The sequence below is a fragment of the Hemiscyllium ocellatum genome (assembly GCF_020745735.1).
Source record: "Hemiscyllium ocellatum isolate sHemOce1 chromosome 27 unlocalized genomic scaffold, sHemOce1.pat.X.cur. SUPER_27_unloc_5, whole genome shotgun sequence".
NCBI lineage: Eukaryota > Metazoa > Chordata > Chondrichthyes > Orectolobiformes > Hemiscylliidae > Hemiscyllium > Hemiscyllium ocellatum.
In genome coordinates this window covers 922,406-949,463 of record NW_026867514.1, presented here as the reverse complement: position 1 = coordinate 949,463, position 27,058 = coordinate 922,406, and the positions used below count along the sequence as shown (strand labels likewise).

The following is a 27,058-nucleotide window of genomic DNA, read 5'->3' as shown; positions in this document are numbered from 1 at the left end:
TGTTGGGTCTGCACTAGGGTCCCTGTCCACTCTCATGGGGGCATTCCCTTAGCCCCATTCCCTTTTAACATCTCTGACAAGGCGGAAGGGTGGCTGGAATCAGACAGGTCGCCGGAGGTTACCACACTCAAAATAGCACCAGCAATGACCAAATATGGAGACAAGAGCCCAGCCTGCTGGAGGTCTGCGGGTTACCACCTGGACAAATTGAAAGAGTGGTTTTACCCGGCCTACAACCCCTCCCATGAGCCCCCAGCTCTGACCATTGCTGACACCAGCCCACATGGGCCACCTGCAGGATCCATCTGTTTGAAACACACACAGCCATCCGGATGGAAGGCTGGCTGGAGCCAGTGCATTGACTCCCTGCTCCTAACTCCCACACACGCCGATCTACTGAAGATGGCAGCATTTTAAACCAACGGGTCCTCAACAGGATCACCCAGAATACCACCTTCCTCATCATCTGGACAGGGACCCAGACACTCCATCTCCAAACCTACAATGGCACCTATTTTATCTGTGCCCACAAAGCCTATCCCTGGTTGCTATTATCCTAGACTGGGAGCTGCTATGTCAGGTACGCGGTACCATTCATCTATCACTCCCAGTCCCCTCCCTTCCCAAAGCCCATGACATGCAGCAGATAAGCCCTTGCTGCCCTTGAAGTAGCCCTCTACCTGATGGCACTGCATCGCCACCCACCCCCCACCCCCAATATCTTGCACATCTCTATCAAGTCACCTCTCATTCTTCTTCACTCCACGGAGAAAAGCCTTGGCTGCCTCAACCCTCCAGCCCAGGCAGCATGCAAGTAAATCTCTCTGCACCTTTTCTAAGTTTCCACATCTTTCCTATAATGAGGCGACCAGAATGGAACACAGTATTCCAAGTGTGTCTCACCAGGATTCTATGGAGCTGCAACATAACCTTGCATCTCTTAAACTCAATACCTCGCTAATGAAAGCAAACACAACATACACCTTCTTAACAACCCTATCAGCTTGGATGGCAATTTTGAGGGATTTGTGGACATGGGCCCCAAAATCCCTCTGTTCCTCCATACTGCCAAGAATTCTGCCTTTAACTCTGTATTCTGCATTCAAATTTGACCTTCCACAGTGAATGACTTCACACTTTTCCAGGTTGAACTCCATCTGCCACTTATCAGCCCAGTTACGCATCTTGTCAATGTCTCATTGCAACTTACAACAGCCCTCCACACTATCCACAACTCTACCAACTGAATGTGGTACACGTGGCAATAAATCAAATCAAAATGCTCTCCCAAACAGCCCTCAGTGGGAATCTGACCCCTGGCCAGCCCCCTATTTCTCATACAGATTCAGTATACTTGCATCTGTCCTTATGGCAGATCAAGAGACAATTAAATGTGTCAAGTTGAGGAAACAAAGCTGTCACACAAATGTGGACCAACATTTTCCAGCGTCTGTCCGCTCCTCCGGATTGACTTGCTTTCCCTCCAGCTCCTGCAAACCAACAGTTAAACCTCGGGGAGAGAAAAGAAATGGAAAAGGAAGGGGAGGGTGAGAAAAGAGAGCATTGTGCTCACAGATGTTGGACAGAAGAGGCTGGGATAATGTTTATTCTTCATTGAGAAAAAGAGCAGCATTGGGGAGGCAGGGCTCTGATTGGCAGGAGGACCAATCTCCTTCCGGTCCTCCAGGGTTGACCAAAGGTCGATTCCCGTCCATCAAAACAATGAGGGGCGGGGCCCTATTTCTCTCACATGCGCACCAGCACCGCCATTACTGCACGCATCCGCACTGCCCACGGCAGATAGTGGTATCTGGACCGCATAGGATTGTGGGAGCTAAAGCCGCCATTAACGTGGTGAAATCCAGTGTTCCTTATGCCTTCTTAAGGTCCTATTGATGTGTTGGTGAAGTATATGCCAAGAGCCAATCTTTCATCGAGTTTCGATTTATGCACTGAGTTAAAACACTACAAGTGTTTAATTCTAAACTCTGTTTCCAATTCAGTGCCATATATCACTTTCTCTGTCCTCAAGTAAGGACCAAAACAGTGCCCTCCATCTATCTCTCTTTTCTAGGGTTTTCTTTCAGTTGGAGATTCAAACCCTCTGTTTCGATCATTTATTAAACATTACTCGTGGTACATGGGCATCACTGGCTAGCCAGCATTTAGTTCCCCTTGAAAAGATGGTGGTGGCCTGCGTTCTTCAACTGCTGTGGTCCACACACCGTACAGTGACCCACAATGCCTTTGGGGAGGTAAATTCCAGGACATGGACCCAGCAACGCTGAAGGAACAGCAATAGGTTTCCAAGTCAAGATGGTGACTGGCTTGGAAGTTATTTGCAAAAGGTTGTGTTCCCAAGTACCTGTTGTCCTGGTCCTTCTAGATGGGGTTAAACATTACACAATACCAGATTAGAGTCCAACATGTTTATTTGGAAGCACTAGCTTTTGGAGGCTACTCCTTCATCAGGTGGTTGTGGAATATGAAGAAGCACACCTAAAGCTCGTGCTTGCAAATAAACATGTTGGACTATAAACTGCTGTTGTGAGATTTTTAACTTTGTACACCTCAGTCCAACACCAGCATCTCCAAATCACTTCTACATGGAGGTGATTGTTGATTTGGAAGGCATTTTCCAAGGATCTTTGGTGAATTTCTGTGGTGCGTCCTGTCGATACTGGACACTATTGCTTCTGAACCGTGGGGCAAACGGAGTGGATGTATGTGGATATGGTGCCAATCAAGCAGGCTACTTTGTCATGGAGTCATAGAGATGTACAGCATGAAAACAGACCCTTCAGTCCAACTCGTTCATGCCAACCAGATATCCCAACCTAATCTCATCCCACCTGCCTGCACCCAGCCCATATCCCTCCAAAACTTTCCTATTCATATACCCTACCAGATGACTTTTAAAATGTTGCAATTGTACTAGCTTCCAACACTTTCTATGGTAGCACATTCCAACCACGCATCACCCTGTGAGTGAAAAAGTTGCCCTTTAGGTCTCTTTTATATCTTTCCCCTCTCATCCTAAACCTCTGCCCTCATTCTGAACTTGCCCATCCCAGGGAAAAGACCTTGTCTATTCACCCTATCCATGCCCCTCATGATTTTATCAACCTCTATAATGGTCACCCCTCAGCCTCAAATGCCCCAGGAATACACCCAGAGTCTATTCAACCTCTCCCTATAGCTTAAGTCCTCCAATCCTGGCAACATCCTCGTCAACCTTTCAAGTTTCACAACATCCTTCCGATAGGAAGGCGATCAGAACTGCACGCAATATTCCAAAAGTGGCCTAAACAGTGACGTGTTCAACCAACCTAACAGTATTTAAAAACTTGGCTTCAATTAACACATACCTCAGTTTCCTAGACTTGCGTATTAGCATATTTGCTTCCTATTTGTCAAATGCAAGTTGCAGTTCAACTGATCGACCTTACTTAGTGATCTAAACTTGCGTATCTCTTACTCCTTTTTAATGCTATAATGCTATAAAATTATACTTGTCCAAAATTCCCCATAGCACATCCTTCCCCTTCACATTTGCTGCTCTTATTTCCAACTTCCCCAAAAAATATTTATCCATTTTTGTGGCATTGTAACTAAACTGAACATACTGTCCCAGATAAGCAGCAATATTTAAACAAGGCGAAAATGCTCTTGTCCCAGTGTTCTGGTTATATTTCCCAATACTTCAAAAGTATGTCTCATTAAACAGTACAAACAGCGTACTATCATTCCTCAGTTATACAATCATTTGACTCATGCGAATAACTTTTAATCTCAGTTGAAATTTTAGTTTTCACTCGTTTTCTTTCCCATAACTCATTTAAATCCCTTGTATATCTTTAGCACTTATTGAGTACGTAATGCTGTCTATTGTAGTTTTATGGAAATTTGATAAAGGTTGCAATTGGTTTTGATTCCTAGGTTATTTAAAGATCAGAAGCAACAAGCGTCTAACGGCCTTAGCATTCCACTCAACACCATTCCCTCAGTCTCAAGCCAATTCTTTCCAGTTGCACTTTTTCTTATTTTTGAACTAAATTCTTAGTTTGATTTCCCATAGAATTAAATGCTTTTGCTGGGTTCAAACTTTAACATGGAATGATAGATTGTGACCACTAGGGGCGAGATACTCAGTACAGGTTTCAAAACTGAATTTCATCAATTGAATGTCCGGTTTACAGATTAAAACTCAATGTCCAATGCCTTGAGCTGCTACTAGTAGCTCTGGAACATCTTTCATAAATTGCTAATTCAACTTTTCTAAAATAGTTCAAAAAATCTTCACTTGATCTATAAAGTTTCTAATCTTCATTTATTCTAAGTGGATTGCAGAGTTGTTTTTTTCCCAGTTCCGTGAGACCCATTTCCATTAGAATTCAGCATTGAGAAACTCAACGTCAGATCTTTCTAATTATTAGATATTATTTTTTAAAGTAATAAAATCCTATGCTGTTTTCATCCCTTAAGTCAAATCAATGGATAATTGAAATTGCTATTTACACAGAAAACAACTAACCAGTAATTATCAAGAGGCAGATTGCTTGGCAAAGACTCCATTTATTATTCACCATATCTCCAGCATACATCAATAGTAATCTTGTTAAACTGAATTGTTTTAAACTCTCAGTTTATAGTCAGCAATGTGCATTGATGTAATCCTGGATGGTATCAAGCTTTTTGCATGTTGTTGAAGCTGCATCCATCCAAGCTGGTGGGAGAGTATTCCATTACACTGCTGACAGGTTTTGGGAGTCAGGAGTGGAGTTACTCGCTGCAGTATTCCTGACCTCTGACCTGCTCTTGTAGCCACTATGCATATGTGGCTAGTCGAGTTGAGTTTCTGGTAAATAGTAACCCCCAAGGATGTTGGCAGTGGGGTACTCAGTGACAGTAATACTGTTGAATATCATGGGGCAGTGGTCAAACTCTCTTTTGTGGATGAGTCATTGCTTGGCATTTGCATGGCACATGTTACTTGCCACTCACCAACCCATTGGATATTGTTAAGATCTTGTCACATTTGAAACTGAACTCCTTCAATTTGGGAGGAGTTGTAAATCGTGCTGAACATTGTGCAATTATTGGCGAACATCTCCACTTCTGATGATGGAGGAAGGTCATTGATGAAGATGGTTGGGCCAAGGACACTACCCTATGAACTCCAGCAGAGACATCCTGGACCTGAGATGGCTGACCTCCAATTTCCACAGAAAGATGGCTATGTGCTGGGTATGACTTAATTATTAAGATGCACAAACAATATTTCAAAACTAATTGAAGGAATAGGTATGAGACACCCCTCTTCTGGGTGTTTCTAGATCCAAGTGTTGACTTTCATCACTTTTTTTGATCTTAGCAGTTTTCTTTCTCTCCAAAATTTGTTTCATGTCAGCAAGTTGAATTCTTCATTTTCAGGAAAACGTTTTACAAGGTAACATTCTTAATATCTGTGTAACATTCCGTGGGAAAATCGTTTGTAGTCTGCCAGCTGGAGAGAATTTCTCTGAAAATATTTGACAAATGCACAGCTTCCACAAGACCCAGTGTTCCCAAAGTTGGAGTACTTTTAACAGCCCCTTTATATTTTCCAGGATTCCCAGGATCGGGGACATGTGCCACTTTTACCCACAAATCTCCTGAAACTGGGTGCACTAAAAAAATCCAGCAGGAAGATCGTCAGTAAAAAGGTCTGGTTTTGGTAATAGTTATAGACTTATAGAGTCACACCGCAGGGAAACAGACCCATCGGTTCAACTCATCCATGCTGACCAGATATCCCAATCTGACCCAGTCCCAAGTTCCAGGATTTGGCCCATATCCCTTTTAACTCAAAATGTTCCTCCAGTCACCTTTTAAATGTTGTAATTGTACCCACCTGCAGTACTTTCTCTGGCAGGTTGTTTCACACGCACACCACCCTGTGCAGGAAAAAGTTGCACCTTTGTAAATTTTTCCCCCTCTCACCTTCAACTTATACCCTCTAGTTCTGGACTCCCCCTCCCTGGGAAAAAGGACCTTGGCGATTTTCCATATCCTTGCCCCTCGTGATTTTATAAACCTCTATAAAGGTCACCCCTTCGACTCCGATGCTCAGGGTAAAATGCCCCAGCATCTCCCTCTAACTCAAAACCTCCAGTCCTGGCAACATCCCTGTAAATCTTTTCTGCAGCCTCTCAAGTTTAAGAGAGTCCTTCCAAACGAATGGCGACCAGACTTCCATGCCGTGTCCCAAAAGTAGTCACCCCAATGTCCTGTACAGCCACAACAGGACGTCCCAACGCCTCTACTCAATGCTGTGATTAACGAAAGCAAGCATTTTCTTCACAATCCTGTCTTCCTCCAATTACACTTTCAAGGAATTATGTGCTGCATTCCTGGGACTAGTTGTTCAGCAGCTGATACATTCACTGTATCAATCTGCCCTGCTTAGTCTTCTCCAATTTTGTTCCATTTGCCCACACAGGTGTGTCTTGTTGACTTTGTTCTGAGTAGTGTGGACGCTTTCTCCCTTCCATTAACACCTATATGATACCTCAATTGCTTCTTCACCATCATTACCAATCTCTGCCTTTGGCTCTAGGTACTCTCACCGTGTTACCCTCGCTCTTACTCTCCCCTCTGACAAGGACATAAAAACGAGCATTTTCCAGCACCATTCAGTTCTGAACAAGAGTGAAATCAGACTTTGGACATGAACTGTTTCTCATTCCATGCACGTTTCCTGATGTGAAGACTTCTTCCCCCCCCCCCCCCCCCCAGCCCACACAAGGATAGAAATGTCAGGACCTATTTCTCCAAATGTCATCTTTGATCTGCTCATGACACATTCCTTGGATTTGGAGTGTTCTGATGTAGTGTTTAATAGGGATCCATCAAAAGCAACATCCAGTCTTGTCTGAGAGCAGAACCAACTCAACTGACCGAACAAGCTGCACAACTCTTCTGTCGGATCTGTACATGCGACATCCTCTCTCTCTCATTAATGCAACAGGATTAGAGAGGTTTGGAGTACGATTCTCTCTAAACACTATTCCTAATCCACTGTTATTCCAGACTTATATGTGTAACATCTAAACCTAAATAGTTAAAGCTCCTCAGCCTGATCTCCCACAAACAACAGAATGGTTTCAGCACAGAAGGAACGTGCTCTAACAGAATTACATCTTCTTAAATTCCACGTTAACGTTATTATTGCATTAATCTATTATAAATGGTGTCTGTTTCAGAAAGGCACAGAGGCATGATTTTGTGGAACACTACAGGAGTTTTCTGATCACAGAATCATATAGTACAGAAAAGGCCCTTTGGCCCATCAAGTGTATACCACCAATATATTATCACTTACACGAGAGTCATAGAGCTGTACAGCAAGGAATCAGACTCATTAGTGTCCAAAACTAGAGGGCATAGGTTTAAGGTGGGGCGGGGGGGGGGGGGGGGGGGGAAGGGGATCTAAGGGGCAACATTTTCACTCAGAGTGGTGCATGTATGGAATAAGTTACCAGAGGGAGTGGTGGGACTGGTACAATTACAACATTTCAAAGGCGTCTGGATGGATAGGTGAGTTCAGAGAGATATGGGTCAATTGCTGGCAAATGGGATGAGATTAATTTCAGATATCTGGTCATCACGGCTACATTAGATGGAAAGATCAGTTTGTGCTGTCCAGTTCTATAGTGGGGTCATAACCCATGTCCACATTCCCCCCCTCCACCCTGCCACTCGTTGTGTGGCTCAGAGCCCAGGAATATCGTTGAGTCACCCAAACCCTGACAATTTCCACATAGCTCTGGGCATTTCTCACAAACGCCACTCGGATTGTCAGACGCCGTCAGAAACTTTAGTTTTCTTTTTTATCCATCCTTCAGCACTGGGCAAGCATTCTCTGTTCCCGTTGTGGAATCATGTTCAAATAGCAAACAAAATCAGCGACTGGCGAAAATAGCCTCTTTATTCAGCAACTGCAAGTTGTACAAATTTGAGGTGGTGATGGAAACCCGAAATACCGTCCTTACAGCAGCCTCTTTACACACAGTTCTTATAGAGATTAACACTCCGTCACTATGGTGTCCCATTGTTTTATCTATTGTACACAAACGCTGGCTGCTACTCCCGATAGGATTGAGATTGTCTGTGTGGTCTGCTTGCAGAACTAAGAGGTGACAGTCCTTTTGCCTGTTAAATCAGCAAATGTTAGTAAAATTATTAGGCCTCTGTGCTCTAAATAAGTTAGCCATTGTACCTGCACTGAATAAAAGAATAAACGGAATTAAACTGTTTACCGCAGCTGGGTTGGGAGACTTGTTTAGTATTTGCCAGTGAGAGTTTCATTCATTCCTGCAATTTCATGGAAGCGCAGTCTCGATAGTCAGCTTCTTAAAGGGGACAGTGGCTGCGAGTCAGGGAAACTGTTTGATGTATTTATGTATTCAGGTCCCGATAGACGGTTGGCAAGGGCTGATTAATATTGTATTCTTTCATGGAGATAAGCTGGCAGGGAGGTATTGTTCTGAAAACATGTTGACAGTTATTGAGAGGTAGCTTTTGATGCAGAAATAGGCCTAGACACTGCTTGTAGTAAGAGCTGGTAAGGGATGAAGGTGTGAAAAAGCAGTAATGAGTTGAAAGAGGTGTTTTAGCTTATTCTATTTTGTAATAGTAAAATACACTACAAAACTGTGATTTTATGAATGAATGAATGAATGAAGCTATGTTACAGGAAAGAGTTGAGTGAATGAAATGGGAATGCAATATTATTAGATACAGGGCTCCTGTGAGCAGGTTAGAAAAGACTTATGAATAACTAAATAGAAAGAAAGAGTTTGAGAGTGTGTTAGTAAAGAGACCTACAACACAATATCTCGCACCACGTCATCGTCCTGCCAGCCTTGTGGAGTCGGAGAAACCGGAGCCAATCTTTACACAGGGCAGGTTTCTTCAGCGTCAAACATGACAGATATACACCTCCTGACTTCAGTACATGTTCCAAATCAGTAAGGGTGTCTTAACAGTTGCTCAACTCACCAGGCAATGTATGCCCTCGTGAATATTAAGACAAGTAACACCCACAAAGCATCCAAATGTTCACTACTCAGTGTGACTGGATTGGTGTCTGAGCAGATGGCATGACTGACTGAATCTCTTCCCACACACTGACCAGGTGAATGGTCTCTCCCCGGTGTGGACCTGCTGGTGACTCTGCAGGTGTGAATGAATGCCTTCCTGCAAATGGAGCATGTGAACGGCCTCTCCCCGGTGTGGACCCGTGGTGTCTCCGCAGAGAAGACGAATCAATGAAGCCCTCCCTGCACATGGAGCAGGTGAATAGTCTCTCCTCGGTGTGGATCAACCGGTGTCGCTGCAGGGTGGATGAATCGCTGAAGTGCTTACCGCACACAGCAGATGAATGGCCTCTCCCCGGTGTGGACCCGTTGGTGGGTAAGCAAGGCAGAGGACTGGGTGAATGCCTTCCCACACATGGAGCAGGGGAACGGCCTCTCCCCAGTGTGAATCCGCCAGTGGGTCACCAGGGTGGATAACTGAACGAACGCCTTCCCGCAGACAGAGCAGGTGTACGGCTTCTCCCCGGTGTGGACCCGCTGGTGACTCTAGAAGTTGGATGACTGGTTGAACGCCTTCCCACACACAGAGCAGGTGAAAGGCTTCTCCCTAGAGTGGACCCGCTGGTGACTACGCAGGGTGGATAACTGAACGAACACCTTCCCATACACCTTGCATGTGAAAGGCCTTGTTCCCCCGTATAGACCCGCTGGGGGGTCACCAGGGCGGATGAATGGGTGAACCCCTTCCCACACACAGAGCAGGTGAATGGCTTCTCTCCAGTGTGACAGTGGTGATGGCTTTTGCAAACTCTGGAATTTGAATTCCTTCCCGCAGTCCCCACATTTCCACTGTTTCTCCATCACGTGGGAATCCCCACCACCCTCTAGTGTCTACAATCGGTTGAAGGACCACTCACAAATGGAAGGTGTTCTATGCCTTGCTGCTGCGAATGAGGTGTTGCTATTTCAGTCTTTGTACCCGCTTAAAGCTCTTCCTACAGTCAGTTCACTGGTACACATTCACGGAGGTCTGTGTACTTCGGTCTCACTGAAGTTTGAAACCTTTCAAATCAGACAGGACAGAAGACAAATTAAATATCCAGTGAGATTCAAAAGGCTGATAACATTCCTGTGCCAGTGAATCGATTGGCTCGATCAGATCTTGTTTTGAGATTTCTGGCTGCAATTCCATCCATTCTCATATCCTGCAAAATGGAGATTACAGAAGACATCACTGTCTACGCAGGATAGAAACTCCAAACAGACAATTTTGGTTCCTGTGGAACATTCTTTCTTCTCTCCCTCCCCCCAGAATTTGAATCTCAATGCCACAGTCTCCCTCCATTCTCACTAGGTATTGCCCCATGTTCCAAATTCTCCATAAATGCTGAAAATTGTTGACTGATGGATCTATGCTCGCCTCTTCCTGCCCTGGACACAGGTTGTCACAGATTGAACCAGAGGTAAGCTATTCACCTCCTGAGGTTTGCTCTGCTGTTCCATAAAATCATGTGCTGCTTTGGCCTTCACTCCATTTCCTGCTGTTCTCCATAACCTTTCATATCCCTGTCATTTAAAATTCTCTTCAATTAAGCCTTGAATATATTCCATGAGCCAGTCTCCATTACTATCTGTGGGGGAGCATTCCATAGACTAACAAGAAAGGAATAAATTCCTAATTTCGCCCTGAAATGGGAGACCACTTCCAGGCAGGTGGAGACTAGTTAGGTTTAGAATCATCGAGTAAAAAATGAGGTCTGCAGATGCTGGAGGTTTAGAATCATGTTCAGCATGGACTAGATGGAATAAAGAGTCAGAAACTGAGCAGTTTAACCCCAGAATGGAAAGGGGGGTGAAAAAAGAAAGTGCCGTACTCACAGATGGTGGACAGAGAAAGGAAGTTGCAGTCCGAGGTGAAGCTCAACCTTCATTCGGGGGGGAAGCGGGGAGAGGAGTAACATCAGCTTCAGAGGCTCATGGTCAAACTTCCGTAGTCAGTCAATACGGCGGCTCTGATTGGCTCCAGAACAATCGCCTTCCAGCCATCCAGGCATTCCAATTGGCTCACAATTGACCTGTGTGATGTCATGACATGTGGCCAATAGGAGAGAACCATCTTGGAACACGGGATTGTCATCGGCCGGCTACCTCCGGACGTCCCGCCCTCGTATGTGGACGTCACAATGCGGAAGTAGCCCGATCAGTTTCAGACTGATACCCTCCCAACTCTGAGCAACATCTGGGAGCAAAGCAATATCTCCCCCTTTCTATTCCTCATCCTGGGAGGGAGAGAGAAGAGGGAAAGCACTGTACACTTGTACCAATTGGCGGCGGAGAGTGTAGAATGCAAGCGAAGGGGTTTCAGATTCGCTCTCTCATAAGGCTTTCTGATCCTCATGGCATTTAGCAAAACTGGAACGTGAAAAGGGTCAGAGATTTGTCCAGTGTTATTAAATTGTTAAACATTCAACCTGCTTTTCGTGGTTTTCTCACATTCGATTATAATTAATTGTCGTAATTGTGTGTTGTAGCTATGTCATATACTTCCAATTATGCTGTTATCGAAGGGGTCGGTAAGTGGGCACTGGACAAAGAGACATAGAGATGTCCAGCATGGGAACAGACCCCTCAGTCTAACTCGTTCATGCTGACCAGTTAACCTGGATAAATCTGGTCCCATTTACCAATATTTGCCCACATCCCTGTAAACCCTTCCTAATTCATTCACCCATCTAGATCCCCTATAAATATTGTAATTGTATCAGCCTCCACCACTTTATCTGCAGATCATTCCATGCGTACAAAGAGAGTCCATTCATCAGTCTAACGATGGCAGGGAAGAAGCTCTTTCTGAACCTGTTGGTGCATGTGTTTCCAGATTCTGTATCTTCTGCCTGACCAAAGATGTTGTGAGAGAGCATTAGGGGGTTGGAGGAGAATTTGATGATTTTGGCAGCATTTCTGTGGCAAAGTGAAGTGTAGGTGGTGACCGTGGAGGGTAGGTTGACTTCCATGATGGTCTGCAATGTGCATACAACCTTCTGTAGTATCTTACCATTCTGGGCAAAGCAGTAGCTGGACAAGGTCGTTACACATCCAGATAAAACACTTTCTATAGTGCATCTGTAAATGTTGGTGAGGGTCATTATTGATATACCGAATTGCATGAGCCTCCTGAGGAAGGAGTGTTGTTGTGCTATCCTGACTGAGATTGCCCCATCATTTTTCCAGATGGTAAGAACACTCGCCCACCATGGAGTTTGCATTGCTGACAGAAAGCAGTTTGTGTTCTGCAGCAGCTTAGTCACTCAAACACTAGGTGCTGTGAGATTAAAAGTACAGACAGCCATGAGGAACCAGAGGTTTTTCCAACCACCATTCAAACTGATCAGTCTAAACCTTGAAGTCTCAAACGAAATCTAGAAGTTCACTTAGCCAAAAGCTAATGGAGGCATCCTCATAAAATTACCAGATATTCTTGGAATCCTGAAAAGAATTCAAGTGAATCCTAGAAAGATATTCCTGTCTTAGACTATTCCCAAAAAGTGAATGAACTATCAAGATTCATATAAAGATTTGTGGGAACTATGGCAGGGAAGGAAAGAAAACTAGATTTACAATTTAATGCCATACACACTATTCTGCTAAGTTACTCCTGTTGATTAGGTTTTCACATTTTTAAACAAAAAAAAGAGCTGTTCTTCCAGTTAATGACTGGGTTTTCAAACTTCTCTTCAAAGTTAATAGTTTTTTTTCTTCAAACTGAATGATTGTAACAAAACAGCATCTCATTGTTGAATTTTGAATCTGTGGGATGTGCTTAGTAAAGTTTGAATGAACAATATTTCAAAGTAAATTTTATCATTTTAAGTACCAAGACATTCTGCTACATCCTTCTACACCAGTCACTGTCTGTTGTCAGACAGGAGCAGCAAGCAATCAGCAAGGCAAGTGTTATATTAGCAAGAGGAATTGAGTTCAGAAGTGGGGATATCTTCCTGCAGTTAGGGGGTCATTGAATATATCCAAGGCTGCATTCATCTGATTTTTGAACAACAAATAAGTGAACGTTTATGGGGAAAGGCAAGAAAATGATTTTAAGACCAGTATAGGATAGTTACAGAGTCATACAGCACAGAAACAGACCCTTCAGACCAACTAGTCCATGCTGAATATATTCACAAACTCAACCAGTCACAGCTGCCTGTGTTTGGCCCATGCCCCTCCGAACCTTTCCTATTCATGTACTTATCCAAATGCCTTTTAAACATTGTTACTGTACCTGCACCCACCACTTCCTCTGGATATTCATCCACACACAAACTACTCTCTGTGTATAAAACAAAAAGGTACCCTTCATGCCTTTTTAAAATCTTTCTCCTCTCACCTTCAAATTTGCTGCCTTATCTTGAAACCCCCACCCAAGGGAAAGGATACCCATCGGTCAACTCGGCTATGTCTCTTGTGATGTTATAAACTTCTGTGAGGTCAACTCTCAGCCTCCTATGTTGCAGTGAAAATGTCCCAGCCTATCCACGTAGATGTTGGCAGATTCATATCCAGTTATGATTTGGTGAATGCTGGTGCAGGCTTGAAAGACCAAATAGCTTACTCCTGCTTCCAATTCTCACAGTCTGTGTCCAGGACAGCAAGAGACCATAGGACATAGGAGCAGAAATTAGGCCATTCAGCCCATCAGGCCTGTTCCACCATTTAATAATGGCTGATAGGTTTCTCAACCCCATTCTCTCACTTTGTCCTCGTAACCCTCTATCCCCTTGATATTCAAAGTCTCCATCTCAGTCTTAAATATCCTCAATGGCCAGGCCTCCACAGCCTTCTGTGGCAGTGAATTCCATAGATTCACCACTCACCGCTATTCTGAAAATTCTTCCCTTTACTCTAAGGCTGTGCCCACTGGTTCTAGTCTCTCCAACCAATGGAAACATCTTCCCAACGTCCACTCTGTTCAGGCTGTTCAGGATTCAGTATTGTTTGTTTCAATTAGAACACCCCTCTCCCCCCCCAAAGTGTGGGCCTGTTAACCAGCATGAACCAGACCCTTCAGGTTGTGGTACAGGAAGGATTAGGTTGAGCAAACTGAGAATAGAGGGAGAGTGTGTGGGATGGAGATTTTCAAATTCTAGGGAACAAGAGAGGAGAAATAGAGTTCACTATAAATTAGAATTGATTGGATGGGCTGAAGGGCCAAGGAGTGGCAGATGAAAATGCGTGGTTTGCATTTTGGTCAAGCAATGCAGGAAAGACTGACACACTTCAGAGGGGTGTTGCAGAACAAAGAGACCTTGGAGTGCAAGTTTATAGTTCGTTGAAGGTGGAGTCACTGGGAGATAGGATAGTGAAGAAGGCACTTGGTATGCTTTCCTTTATTGGTCAGACCATTGAGTATAGGAGTTGGGAGGTCATGTTGCAGCTGTACAGGCCATGTTTGGAAGACTGCATTTGTTTCTGGTCTCCCTGCTATTGGAAAGATATTGTGTAACTTTGAAAGGGGTCAGAAAAGATTGACAACCTGTTGCCAGAGTTGGAGGGTTTAAACTACAGGGAGAGGCTGAATACACTGGGGATATTTTCCCTGGAACATCGAAGGCTGAAGGATGACCATGTCGACATTCATAAGGGGCATGGATAGGGTGAATACCCAAGGTCTTTACCCCAGGGTAGGGAAGTCCAAAACTAGAGGGGCGTATGGTTGAGGTGAGAGGGGAATTTTAAAATTCTTCTGGTTGGGCACATGAATAGAAAGGATTTAGAGGGATATGGACCACATGCAAGCAAATTGGAGTAGATTAATTTAGGATACCTGTTTGGCACAGACAAATTGGACCGAAGGGTCTGTTTCCGTGCTGTATGACTTTAATCGTCTTCTGTGAAAGCAGAAATCTGATGGTGAAGACTGGAGTTTCAGGATGTTTTGCCCTTACTGGGAGCAGAAATGTTTGACTGAAGCGTGTTGGTGTTAATGTCTTGATGTTCCATTTTGCTCCCACCTTCCTGGAGATGTTAACCAGGTTGTTCATCAAGAAGCTGCATTGCACCCTAAATTGACATTTTTTTTTGCTGAGTGAGGCAATACTTCCTTCGGGTTACGCTGTACCAAGGATCCAGTTACAAAAGGACAGCTTGGTGGTGACAAACAGTAAAGAAGGTGAGGTGGGATGGGTGGAGAGTGTGTGTGCTTTTTCTACGCTTTTTTGCTGGGGGAGGGGGGTGGTTCTGAAGCTGTAACAAAGTTGGGTCACAATAAAGGTTACCTGAACTTACTACCGGGCTCAGATTCTCATTGAAAGCTTTGAACTCCAAGAGTTTTTAGTTTTAAAGCTGCTCATTTCTTTCAGCCTGCTGCACTAAGTTTCCAATGTCGCGTATCAAATGGAGCAGTGAATGAGTAGCTAGTATCTTGAGAAATTGGGAATTTTTCAGGAGTGCAGAGTGAGTCATTTCATTGACATTGTAAAGTGTAATGGCAGCACCGGGAGGTGTGGGCTGTGTTCACGAGTTACAATATGGAGGAGCCAGTATTGGAATGGGGTGGATAGAGTTAAAAATCTCACATCACCAGTTATAGCCCACAGATTTATTTGGAAGCACCCGCTTTTGGAGTGCAGCTCCTTCATTGGGTAGCTGTGGACCAGGGTAATGAGACACAGATTTCATAGCAAAAGATCACAGTGTCATGCAACTGATAGGAGATATTGAACAAGCCTAGATTGCTGTTACCTCTTTCATCTTTTAGAATGGGTTGCAGGTTTTGGTTCATTAATATAAATCTTTTAAACCACATTCTCGAGATGACTTAAGGTTTTATAAAACAAAAGGTGACATCTCAGTTCAGACAATGCTTTAAAGGTGTGAGGTTCGAGTCTATCAGTATCCCAATTTTGAATCAGACTGGTTCTGTTTCCAAAGTAGGAATTTATAAAATATTACATGGATTGACTGCCTGCAGTTTACGTGCTCTTTGAGCAAAATTGAAAGTATCTGCAAAAATAATCCTGCCAATACAAATTCACCCCAAAGAGATATGTGTGTGCATTCATGAGAGAATGTGAGTGTGTGCATGTAAGATTGTGTGCATGCAGGTAAATTGTGAGTGTGATGGAGTATAAGCCTGTGAATGTGTTGGGGGGAGTATGTCTGTGTGTCTGAAAGAGAGTGTGTGTGTATGGAAGTATGGATAAAAGCAAGGGCTTGCATTTTGTGAAAACCAGGAAGGGCAGGACATGTACAGTTAATGGTCGGGCCCTGGGTTATGTTGTAAAACAGAGAGACATGGGGAGGGGGAGGGTGGTGAGGGATCATGTACTTTTTTAGAGAGGCTGGGACTTTTTTCACTGGAGTGAAGGAGGCTGAGGGGTGACCTCATTGAGATTTATAAAATCATGAGGAGTGGCGGTAAGGTGAATAGCAAAGGGTTCTTCCTTAGCATAAAACTAGCGGGTTTTAAAATGCGCTCAAAGCTAGGGGATATATTTCTTTAAGGTGAGAGGAGAGAGATTTAAAAGGAATCTGACGGGCAATGGTTTGACAGAGGGTGGTTTGCACGTGGAATGAACTTGCTGAGGAACTGGTAGATGCAGGTACGGGTACAATGTTTAAAGACGTTTGGGTGGGTACATGAATGGAAAGGTTTAGAGGGATATGGGCCAAATGCAGGCAAGTGGGATTAGTTTATTTTTGGAATCCTGCTCGGCATGGGTGAGTTGTTTCTGTGTTGTATACCTCTATGAACCAGAAGTGACCTTACTGAAACCAGTAGAATTCTGAAAGGGGCTTGACAGGATAGATACAAATGCTCCTTTGGTGGGGGGTTGGGGAGTCATAGAATCCCAAAAATGTGTAAATAGGCCATTCAGCCCATCTATTCCACACTGGCCCTCTGAAGAACATCCCACTCAAACCCACCCCCTTACACCATATTTCCCATGGATAATCCACTCTAATTTGCACATCCCTGGGCACTATAGGTAATTTAGCACAGCCAATCCACCCTAATTTGCACCCTAATCTATAAATTACCTTCTCAAGAGTGTAATTTAAATGCAGAGCTTTTCTAAGAAAAATGTCAGTCTGACTCAACGTTGGGACCCAGACAGAATTCACACCTGTTATTAGAAAAACTCTGCATTTAAATGACATTCTTGAGAAGGTAATTAAAAACAAGTTCAGGGATTAACATATCAAATTTAAAATTGTTTAATGTATCACATGGGAAACTCATGAGTGTTTTTTAGATTACTTACAGTGTGGAAACAGGCCCTTCGGCCCAACAAGTCCACACCGACCCGCAACCCACCCATACCCTTACATAACACTACGGGCAATTTAACATGGCCAATTCAAATTCACCTGACCCGCACATCTTTGGACTATGGGAGGAAACCGGAGCACCGGAGGAAACCCACGCAGAGAACGTGCAAACTCCACACAGTCAGTCGCCTGCGGCGGGAAATGAACCTGGGTCTCAGGCGCTGTGAGGCAGCAGTGCTAACCACTGGGCCTCCGTGCCGCCCAGTTGTGGGATTGGTAACAGTTGTTATTTTGTGATCCATTCCAAGTGAATATTATCCTCTGCGCAGACTCGGGTGAACAGTCTGGTTTTGTGCATTGTGCGGGATCAGGCGAGCAGCTTTAAAATCCTTATGTTCAGCAGCAGAAGCAAACTGTAGATCAGCAATCGTATTCTGAGAGTGGTACTTCCAGCCCTGGTTAATCCCATTGGGTCAACATAGAGAGAGGAAGAGGATGTCACATCTAAAGTTCATACAGAATAGTTGTTTCGGTTGTTCAATCAGTTGAGTTGGTTCTGCACTCAGATGAGACTGGATATTGCTTTTTAATGGATCATAATTGAAACAACAATGGAATACCATAAATTCAAGGAAATTCAATGGGCAAATCGAACCTTGAAGAGTTAATGTTCTTCCATTAATAACGTTGGGTGACCCAAATTAGACATTTTTATTGATAGCTCCATAATCATATTCCTGCTGGATTATTTTCTGGGCAAACAATTTCAGATGGGAGAAATTCTGTATCCTGGGAAGGCAGTGAAATAAAAAAAGGTTTTTTAAAGCATTTTAATGTGGACCCATGAGCTCTTGTCCATTAAATCTCTTTATTTGCAGAAATAGCCCGTGAAAATGTCCATGTCCCTTTAAAATACAGGTTTCCCCCTTTAGATATGACGACGTTTCGTTATTATGGAGAAATACCTGTTTAAATGGAGCCGTGAGCTTTCCCAATGTAGACAGGGCTCCTCGAAACGTGGCAGTGTCCCCCCTGCAGCTGCAGAGCGAGACAGGAGAGTTTGTTTTTGTGAATGAGCAGTTGTAGCGCGAGGTGGCTGTTGCTTGGTGACGGTGAGGCTCCCCCGGCCCCGCCCACCCCCCCGTGCAGACGTCACGCGGGGGCGAAAGCGGTTGGGAGGAGAAGTCGCTCGAGCGGGGAAGCGGCGGCCGTTAGGAAAATGGCGCCGTGCGGCCCGGGGCAGACCCCCGTCACTGGTCACCGCCGCCTTCCTGGCGCAGCTGCTGTGTCACGGCCACACCGGCCGGCTGTACAGCAGGCAGGAGCCGGTGACCATTCTGGAGGCGGATGGGGTTAAGGGCCTGCTTGGGAACTGGTCGGCCGCCTGGGTGGTGGAGTTCTACTGGTCGTGGGGCGGCCCCTGTGTCAACTATGGGGCCACCTGGAAGGTACTGGGCCCGGGAGGTGAAAGGTGAGGCAGGTTGTGGGGGGGACGGAGGGGAAGGAATGTGGGGCCTGTCCTGTCATAGTCACATTTTACACTCACTTTCCATCTGCTTTTACTGGCCCTAGTGCTGTTTACCCCTCACTGTTTTTTAATCCTTGTGCTGTTTACTCTTGCTATTACTTGTGCAATTTCCTAGGGGAGTGTGGAAATACTAGTAAAGGAGATTATGCACCAACATGTATATGTTCCTCAGTCATTGAAGGGGTAGGATCCTGTTGAGGATGGTTAGTAAAGTATGTTGTGTACTAAGCCTTGTTAACAAGGACATACAGTAGTTTGTAATTTGTCAAAGTATGCTTCTCATAGAGTTGTACAGACCCTTTGGTCCAACCTGTCCATGCTGACCAGATATCCAAAATTAATGTTGACAGTGTAATGCTGGAAAAACACAGCAGCTCAGGCAGCATCCGAGGAACAGGAGAATCGATGTTTCGGGCATAAGCACTTCATCAGGCGGGCGTATGCCCGAAAGGAATCAAAAGATTCCTAATGAAGTGCATATGCCCGAAAAGTCAATTCTCCTGCTCTTTGGGTGTTGCCTGACCTGCTGTGCTTTTACAGCACTACGCTCTTGCCTCTGATTTCCAGCATCTGCAGTAATGGTTTCAACATTACTGCGAAGCCTCTTCCATGGATGCCTACCTGAAAAAGTCCTCCTCCTCTGTCTACAAAGATCTGAGTCCCTTTCTCACAGTACACCTCCCAAGTCCTCTCCTCTGCCCAGAATTTCTTCAGCCATGTCCTCAAGCAATTTGACTACCACAGCCATATCTCCTTTCTCATTGCTTGGCTACAGAACCATCTGATCCCACGTGGACTCCGGATCACATTCAGACCAACCCAGTTTGGACCTGAACAGGATACCCAGTACACACTACAAATCCGAAACTTCAACAACGATTCTCTTTCTGGATCCTCCACTCCACACTATCAGCCATCTATTTTACCTGCAGTCAGTCCTGCCCAAGCTCAGAGCCTCACTTTTCCCTGAACTGCAACCCAGATTCTACATCCTCAGAAAAGATTCCTGTTGAAGGGCTTATGCCCAAAATGTCAATTCTCCTGCTCCTCGGATGCTGCCTGACCTGCTGTACTGTTCCAACACTCTCAACTCTGATCTCCAGCATCTGCAGTCCTCACTTTCTCCGAGATATCCCAAATTAATCTAGTCCCATTTGCCAGCACTTGGCTCATATCCCTCTAAACCTTTCCTATTCATATACCCATCCAGATACAATTACAACATTTAAAAGGTATCAGCCTCCACCACTTCCTCTGGCAGCTCCTTCCATACACGCACCACACTCTGCATGGAAATGTTGCCCCTTAGGTACCTTTTACATCTTTCCGCTCTCAACCTAAACCTATGCCCTCTAGTTCTGAACTTCATCCCTACACTGGGGAAAGCACAGAGATTGAGCAGCCAGACAAAATGCCAAAACAATAAAATGTCAAGCCATGTGGGAAAAAAAAATTGTGGCTCTACCCTTTTTTCTCCTCTTGGTATTTGGACACTTAAAATCTGTCAGTCACACTAGAATTGCCACAGAGCATATTGCAAGGTGTTCAGTGGTGTCACCAAAACATTGGGCATGTTCCTTGCTGTTGGCAGAAAAGATACAAGATCTTCTTTTGATGGACCGATAAGGAGCACTGGAGGACCTGAAGGTGACTTGTCCTCTTGCTAATCAGAGCTCCCCTACTGTCTGAAAGCAGAAGCTGGACCTTGACCTTCTGAAGCTGCTGCTGCTCCACTCTCTCAATGACGATTGAGCTTCAGCCCGGACTGCAACTTCCTTCCTTTGTCTAACATCTGTGAGTACAACACTCTTTTCTCACCCCTTTTTCTATTTAATTTTCATTCTGGGGTTTAATTGTTGACTTGCAGCAACCGAAAGGAGAGGGAACAAATCCAGGGAAGGGGCAGACTCGGGAAATGTTGGTCCAGGTCTGTGTCTCAATTGGCAAAATTGACCGGCAGGAGGCTGGAAGAATGCAGCAAGCCAGGCAGCTTCAGGAGGTGGAGAAGTTGACGTTTCAGGTGTAACCCTTGTTCCAGACTGGTGATGGGTGTAGGAGAAGATGCAGAACAAGGTTGTGTTGGGGGCAGGGTAGTGAAGTGGAGATAGTTGGAGACAGGTAGAGGGTACAACCTGGTTGATCAGTGGGTGGAAGGAATCTGGTTGGTGGCAAGGAGGAGTGGAATGGGAGGGACTGGGAAGGGAGTCGGGGATGGAAAGGGAGGTTATTTGAAATTGGAAAAGGCAATGTTGAGGCTTCCGGGCTGTTGGCTGCCCAGGTGGAAGATGAGGTGTTGTTCCTTTAATTTACGGTTTGGTTCGTTGTGGCAATGCAGGAGGCCTAAGGTGATTTAGTCAGAAAGGGAGTGGGAAGGGGAATTAAAATGCGTGGTGACAGGGAGGTCCATTCAGACTCTGTGGCTTCGGGTGTGGACCATTCCTCAAATTTACATTTGGTCTCCTCGATGTAGAGAAGACCACAATTGGCAAACATGTGACGAATACAGTACCGCAATATGAAGTTATAGCCTTTGCTGTGGGAAAAAAAACAGAAAGGAGGTGCATTGTTTAAATTGTGACATATTAGGATATGGAGAAGGTGAGGTCTGCAGATGCTAGAGATCAGAGTAGAAAAGTGTGGTGCTGGAAAAGCACAGCAGGTCAGGCAGCGTCCGAGGAGGAGGACAGTCCACATTTTGGGCATGAGCCCTTCATCAGGAATGATGTATGGATGTACAAAGGGGGCTCAGCATCCAGTGAACGTCAGTTGTCAGAAGTTGCAGCAAGCAACGAGCAAAGCAAGAGGTATCTTAGCAAGAGGAATTGAGTTCAGAATTGGGGGTGTCTTCCTGCAGTTAGGGGCTCATTGAATATATTCAAGGCTAGGTTCACCTGATCTTTGAACAACAAAGAAGTGGATGTTTATGGGGGAAAAGCAGAAAATGGTTTTAAGATCAGTACAGAACAGTTACAGAGTCATACAACACAGAAACAGACCCTTCAGTCCAACTACTCCATGCTGACTATGTACTGAAACTAAACTAGTCTCACCTAGATTGGCCCATATCCCTCAGAACCTTTCCTATTCATGTACTTATCCAAATGCCTTTTAAACATTGTAACTGTACCTGCATCCACCACTTCCTCTGGACATTCATTCCACACAAACCACTTTGTTAAAAAAATCATGCCCCTCATTACTTTTCAAACCTCTCTCCTCTCACCTTCAAAATTTGCTCTCTTGAAACCCCCACCCAAGGGAAAGGACCCCCGCCTTTCATCTCATCTATCCCCTTCATGATTTTTATAAACCTCTATAAGGTCACTTCTCAATCTCCTGTGGTCCAGTGAAAATGAGTGTGGTGCTGGAAAAAATACAGAAGGTCAGGCAGCATCCGAGCAGCAGGAAAATCTACGTTTTGTGCATAAGCTCTGATGAAGGACTTATGCCCGAACCGTCGATTTTTCTGCTTTTCAGATGCTGCCTGTCCTGTGCTTTTCTAGCACCGCACTCTGGACTCTGATATCCAGCATCTGCAGCCCTCACTTTCTTCCAGTGAAAACGTCTCAGCCTATCCACCGAGATGGAGGTAGATTCATATCCAGTTATGATCTGTTCAATGCTGGTCCAAGCTGGAAAGACCAAATGGCCTACTCCTGCTCCCAATTCTGACACTGTCCAGGATATCAACAGACCACAAGACATAGGAGCAGAAATAATGCCATTCTGCCCATCAGCTCTGCTCCAACATTTAATCATGGCTGATGAGTTTCTCAAGCCCATTCTTCCACTTTCTCCCTGTAACGCTCAATCCCCTTGATACTCGAGAACCGATCTGTCGCAGTCTTAAATTTTCTCAGTGACTTGTCTTCCACAGCCTTCTGTGGCAATGAATTCCATAGATTCACCGCTCTCTGGCTGATGAAGTTTCTCCTTGCCTCTATTCTGAAAGGTTTTCCCTTTACTCGAAGGCTGTGCCATCGAGTCCTAGTCTCTCATACCAGTGGAAACATCTTCCCAATGTCCACTCTGACCATGCTGTTCAGTATTCTGTATGTTTCAGTTAGATCCTCCTGAGTGAGGGCTTGTTCAGTGGAATGATCCAGACCCTTCAGGATGAGGTTCAGCAAAGTAAAAATGGAGGGAGTGTGTGTGGGATGGAGATTTTCAGCTTCTCAGGAATAAGAGAGGAAAGAGAGTTCACTATGAATTATAATTTATCAGGTAGGCCGATGGGCCGAGGAATGGTAGATGGAGTTTAATTTAGAGAAATGTGAGATGTTGCATTTTGGAAAGGCAAATTGGGACAGGATGTATGCACTAAATGGTCAGGTCCTGGGGAGTGTTCCTGAACCAAGACAGGAAGTGTAGGTTCCTTTCCTTGATAGTGGAGTCACAAATAGAGATGGTAGTGAAGAATGTGTTTGGTATGCTATCCTCTATTGGCCAGTGGATTGAGTATAGGAGTTGGGAGGTTATGCTGAGGCAGTAGAAGAGGTCATTTTTGGAATACTGTACACAGTTCTGGTCTCTCTACTATAGGAAAGATGTGAAACTTTTGAAAGGATTTTGAAAAGAGTTACAAGGCTGTTACCAGAGTTGGTGAGTTTGAACTACAGGGAGAGGCTGAGTAGGCCAGGAATGTTTTCCCTGGAGCATTAAAGGCTGAGGTGACCGTAGAAGTTTCTCAGGGGCATGGATAGGGTGAATAGCCAAGGTTTGTTCCCAGGGTAGGGGAGTCCAGAACAAGAGGGGCATAGGTTTAAGGTGGGTGAGGAAAGGGACCTGAGAGGCATTTTTTTTTCATGCAGAGGGTGGTGCATGTATGGAACAAACGAACAGGGGAAGTGGAGGAGGCTGGTACAATTACAACATTTAAAAGGCATCTGGCTGAGTACATGAATAGAAAGGGTTTAGAGGGATGTGGTCCAAATGCTAGCAAATGAGACGAAATTAATTTAGGATATCTGTTCGCTATGGACGAGATGGACGGAAGGGTCTGTTTCCATGCTGTATGATTCTAATCGTCTTCGGTGAAAGCAGAAATGTTGTTATGAAGAATGGACTTTTTTGCCCTTACTGGGAGCAGACGTTACAGTAAAATCTTTCAATTGTGAGACTGCAACTGAGTACATCTGGGATCTTGGTGGGAGATGGGAATTCATTGCACTGTGGAATGCAGCCCTATCCTATCTACACATTTCTTCTGGTGGATGAGACCAGGTCTCAAGATTAGGAGGAGTAGATTTAGGACAGACATTAGGAGGAACCACTATTCCCAGAGAGTCATGAATCTATGGAATTCTTTGCCCATGGAAGCAGTAGCGGCAGCTTCATTAAGTATATTGAAGACACGGTTGGATAGGTTTTGCATGGTCGGGGACTTAAGGGTAGTTGGGACAATGCAGGGAGGAGGAGCTGAGATGATGGATAAATCAGCCATGATTTTAATAAATGGCGGAGCGGATTGGACGAGCCAAATGGCCTACTCTTGCTTCTATTATTATGAAACTATAACCTTGCATTTCCCATGGTTCACCATGGCATGTTGGAACCAACGGTCAATGAGTTGAGCATCCCTGAATACTTCTAAGTGCCCATCACATTCTTCCTCATCTGAACAGATCCTGTGTATGCATAAGGGGATGGCTGTTTTGGGTGGAAGCTGGAGAAGTGTAGCATTGTGAGGTTATGCGTGGTTTTGAAGTTGTGTGTGGTGCTGAGTTGCTGCCCATCCTTGATGGAGATGCAGGTGTTTAAGAATGAGACAGATAGTAGAGAATAGTCCAGGATGAGTTTGATGGTGGGATGGAACATGTTGATATCACTGTATAGCTTTTTCTGTGACTCCTCTCCATGCGTCCAGAAGAAGAAAATGTCGTCAATGTACCTGGTGTATTGTGTTGATTAGAGGTGCTGCGTAGAGAAGTCGTCTTGTTTGAACCGGTGCGTGAAAATGTTGGCATATTGGGGTGCAAGTTTGGTCCCATGGCTGTTCAGTGTGTCTGGATGAAGAACTGGTTGTCAAAGGTGAAGATGTTGTGATCGAGGATAAAGTGGATGAGTTGTAGGATGGTGGTCAGAGATTGGCAGTTGTTGGTGTTAAGTAATGAGGCTGTTGCCGTGATGCCGACATTGAGAGTACTGGTCTGTGGGTGCTGAGTTTCTGTAAGAAATCTGTAGTGTTGTGACAGAAGCTAGGGGTTCCATGAATGATGGGTTTCAAGATGCCTTTGACATAGTTGGAGAGGTTCTTACACAGTCCTATTGCCAGGGATGTGCAAGTTAGGATGGATTAGCCATGGGAAATACAGAGTAAGGGGGTAGGTATGGGTGGGATGCAAAATAGAGGGCCAGAATGGTCCGAACGACCTGCTTCCAAGTTGTCAGGATTCTATGACGCCCCCAACGAAGGAGAATTTTATCTGCATCTATCCTGTTAAACCCCTTTCAGAATTCTACTAGTTTGAATAAGATGACTTCTGCTTCATAGAGGTATACAGCACGGTCCAACCCCTTCATGCCGACCAGGATTCCCAAATTAAACTCGTCCTATTTGCCTGCATTTGGCCCATATCCCTCTAAACCTTTCTCTTCTTGTACCCATCTAAATGTCGTTTAAATGTAGCTGTACCTGTATCTACCACATCCTCAGCAAGGTCATTCCACATGCAAACAACACTGTCAAAATGTTGCCCTTCAGGTTCCTTTTAAATCTCCCTCCTCTCACGTTAAAACAATATGCCCCCCAATTTTGAGCACCCCGACGCTAAGGAACAGCCCTTTGCTATAATCCTTACCTCCACTCCTCAGATTTTATAAATCTCAATGAGGTCACCCCTAAATTTCCTGTGCTCCACCCTCTCCTTATAACTCAAACCCTCCAGTCCTGATAACGTTCTGGTAAATCTTTACCGAACCCCCTCTAATAGAGTTCTTCCTATAACAGGGTCACCAGAACTGTACTCAGTATTCTAAAATGGCCTCACCAACATTCTGTACAACCTCAACATGATGTCTCGACTTGGAAACTCAACAGCGTGAACAATGAAGGCATTTGTGCGAAATGCCTTCTTAACCACCCTACCTACCAGTGATGCAACTTTCAAAGAACTGTGTACCTGAACTCTTACTCCCCCATGTCTCTCTGTTTTACAACATGACCCAGCAATCCCTCACTTTTATTCATATAAAACACACACATACACACACACACACACACACACACCCAACGCTCCATCACACAAACTTTACCAAGCATGCGCACACGCTTACATGCACACTCCACACAAATCCACATGCATACAATCAGACTGTCTCATGCATGCACACACAAACTCAACTCTGTGGGGTGACTTTGTATTGGCAGAATTATATTTGCAGATTCATTCAATTTTGCTCAAAAAGCACACAATTTGCAGGCAGTCAATCCATGTAATTTTTATAAATTCCTATTTTGGAAATAGAACCAGTCTGATTCAAGATTGGAATACTGACAGACTCGAACACTTTTCATGCATTGTTTGAACTGAGATGCCACCTTTTTCTAAAATAAAACCTTAAGTCATCTCGAGAACGTGACTTAAAAGAGAAATGAGTCAAACAGTCAGGGCAGGCAGGGACAAGGTAGGACTAATAAATTAAACTGCATTTATTTTAATGCAAGGGGCCTAACAGGGAACGCAGATGAACTCCGGGAATGGTTAGGAACATGGGACTGGGATATCATAGCAATTACAGAAACATGGCTCAGGGATGGGCAGGACTAGCAGCTTAATGTTCCAGGATACAAGTGCTACCGGAAGGATCAGAGCGGAGGCAAGAGAGGAGGGGGTGGTGGTGGGGGGCATTTTTGATAAGGGATAGCATTACAGCTGTGCTGAGGGAGGATATTACCAGAAATTTATCCAGGAAAGTTATTTGGGTGGAACTGAGAAATAAGAAAGGGATGATAACCTTATTGAGATTGTATTATAGACCCCCTAATAGTCAGAGGGAAATTGAGAAACAAACTTGTAAGCAGATCTTAGTTATCTGTAAGAAAACTAGGGTGGTAATAACAGGGGATTTTAACTTTCCAAACATAGACTGGGACTGCCATCGTGATAAGTGTTTAGATGGAGAGGAATTTGTCAAGTGTGTACAAGACAATTTTCTGATTCAATATGCGGATGTACCT

General features: G+C 44.6%; 1 pseudogene; it reads right to left on the bottom strand.

The window, feature by feature from the left end:
* Window positions 1-7,932: 7,932 nt before the first annotated feature.
* Window positions 7,933-11,478, bottom strand: LOC132808377 (gastrula zinc finger protein XlCGF49.1-like; annotated as a pseudogene).
* Window positions 11,479-27,058: the final 15,580 nt, after the last annotated feature.